This window comes from Bombus impatiens, unplaced genomic scaffold, assembly GCF_000188095.3.
Source record: "Bombus impatiens unplaced genomic scaffold, BIMP_2.2 scf_0064, whole genome shotgun sequence".
Taxonomy (NCBI): Eukaryota; Metazoa; Arthropoda; class Insecta; order Hymenoptera; family Apidae; genus Bombus; species Bombus impatiens.
The window spans coordinates 1,879,920-1,882,710 of NT_176483.1; the positions used below are offsets into that span (position 1 = coordinate 1,879,920).

The 2,791-nt window shown below is 38.0% G+C and overlaps 1 long non-coding RNA gene across 1 annotated transcript; it reads left to right on the top strand.

Moving 5' to 3' along the window:
• Positions 1-366: 366 nt before the first annotated feature.
• Positions 367-1,717, top strand: LOC112214066. Its single transcript, XR_004462956.1, has 3 exons — positions 367-445; positions 525-675; positions 746-1,717. It is a non-coding gene; the product is annotated as an uncharacterized LOC112214066 (long non-coding RNA).
• Positions 1,718-2,791: the final 1,074 nt, after the last annotated feature.

Here is a 2,791-nt window from a genome sequence, read left to right on the forward strand (position 1 = left end):
ACCCGACCCAGGTTAAAGCTAAGGCTGAGCTGCGGAATATTTCTGCATAACGCGGCATCACGTGACCGGGCACGAATTACCTGCATTCATCGCAGTAATCATAAATCGTAACGATGCCGTTGGCAAATGTTCAAGGATATTGGTCAATGAGCGATATCATTTGCTTTTCCTTTTTTCCCCCGATACATCTATCATCGGTTTTGGTTTACCCAAACTTTGCGAATGCTTCGTTCCAAGACATGTTCGTATCGAACGTAATCTCTCTCTCTCTCTCTCTCTCTCTCTCTCTCTCTCTCTTTAGAAAATACACTAAACAATAGTGTTATTTTGCCATTATTCGTCGCTTGTCCCAAAGAGAGGAGAAGTATGGGTTTTCTATAATTTAAGCGACAAGCAAAAAGATCGCTGTCAGACGACTGAAGATAGCAACTAAACTCTCATATACGTACATATAAGCGATAAACGATTAATCGGAGTACTGAACTTTGTCATTAGCTTCTACAAAGCCCTTTTGCTACAAGCAGTGCGTATAATAATAAACGATACTCGGAGGATCCCCCACTCCTCTGCCACTAGGTGAAAATGAAGCATCAGATCCACAAGACTAATAATACGTGGACATATATCACGGAAGACTGGACAATTCCGTTAGCACGGAGGTTGGAGCTCAACGAGGTGCGTTCTTAACGACTTATCGAAGCATACGAGGGATAAGCTCGGCTCAATGATCACTATGTGTAATCAGGTATAACGTTACACGATGCTTACACGGCCCCAAGAGCCCGAGTCTACTATTTTGTGCGCTAGTAGAACTGTGAAAATGCCTTTTTACGAAGCAACCGAGCATATGCGCCATCGTAGCTCGACCATACGCTGTCACAGCCCTATGGACCGAGTGAGACGTTGCACGGGTGAAATGTTTCACCAACGAGACTCAAAGGATAGTTAACAGTTAACGGCCATGCGACCATACCGTCATCCTATCCCGCACCAATCGACCGCGATGTGTACCCTCGCACCCTTTATCCTCTTTTTCTCGCTTCGTCCTTCTCTCTCTCTGGTCGCTTACTTTTGATTCGTTTGTTTTATACCTTAGTAGGTGCCAATCCAAGATTCGTTCGCGTATCGCGAGCGAACAGATTTCTTGATAAACGCGAAACGTTGAAATCGAGACGAAATCTATATAGGTCGCGGACTGAAAGGATATCGTTACGGAGAAGATGCGTTATCTTTCAATTTATTTACATACACTGTACATACTTGACGATCAGTTCATCGAGATACACGCATCGAGTACGTTCTGTGCATGCACGCACGTAGCTATATAGTCTCTTAAAAATATCGCGATTATTGGAAACTATAGAATTTCTACACGTTTCTATGTATTTTTCCAACGACTAATTAATCGTATAACTTCACGTTTCAAAAACTAATCGATCCTAGACTTGAAAACTATTTAACTCGAGCGCTACGTTTACTTCGACACGAGAGATTATTTGTTTGCCGTTGAATTTACGAGTCAACCCTGCAAACAGTTATTAAGTCAAGTAAAAAAAAATAATCTTTCAAAATAATTGAGACAGAGATCAACTATCGTTTCCAAGCGAAAGTAGATTTAGTATACGTTTCATACGTTCATCTTTTCTAAACCATTGTTCTAGAAAATTTCGACTATACAAGATCCACTTTCTATCATAAGTAAAACATTCGAAGGCAGAACAAAGATATATAGTAAATATATCGAACAAGAGATAGGGAAAGAAAATACTGCTTAGAAAAGCGCTTGATGAAAATCACGCGACTGTTACATTGTTTGAAAAATATGCAATAGCGTTTAAAGCAGAATTTGTGCATAAGGTGTTGTTATTGATCGTGTCATCGGAATGTGTAATCGTAGAACCAGAAAAATTCGTTATTAAAGTCCAGACTGTCTAGATAAAAATATGATATTGAAAACTAAGATGCAAACGTACGCTTAAAATATCAGTTTATAATAATTAATCGGCTTATGTGCCTTCGTTGATATCGTATAATTGAGAGATTATATCGTATAAAAGATGAAAGAGTAAATAAGTTAAACATTTAAGAAGAAAGCAAATTTAGGCCTTATATACATAGCTCAGAATAAATATGACTTTGCTCATCGATGCTTTTTACGGAAATGTAATTAACGTTCATGAAAAAACAGAAACAAAAGTTTTACTCGATATCGTGCTTACGATCGAATTAAAATAAAAATACCCCTGCTATCACAAGTGTTATCTAAAACAAATACGAATACTTCAACTTTGGTAAAATATTAAATACAAGTATTTCGATTCTTTTAATCGAATGTGTGTGTGTATGTGCGCGCGCGTATATCGCTTAACGTAAAATAAACCCATGCAAAATCCATTTCACTTTCTCTACCTTTTTCTCTTTCAGACAAGCGACGAATAATATGAGAACGAAAGCCTTTCATCCGAAAGGTTATTTCTCTCGCTGTTTGTTATGAATTATCTTTGATAATATCAACGAAGGCATTGCCGCTTTCCGACCGCCCCCTTGATTCATTTTCCAATGAAAAATCACCGTCCTTGAATTTCAAGACTTGGAACATAATTTCTTCAAAATGCCAAATTTATATGCTCTCAGCGAATTTCATGATCACGGACAAAGAAAAATGACTAACGAAATTCCAATAGTTCTGTCTATTCTAAACTAAGTATTCAACGTTCACCGTATGTACAACGATGACAAAAACTATTCACATATACATCCTTATTTTCCAATGAAGCGCTTTTACCGTGAT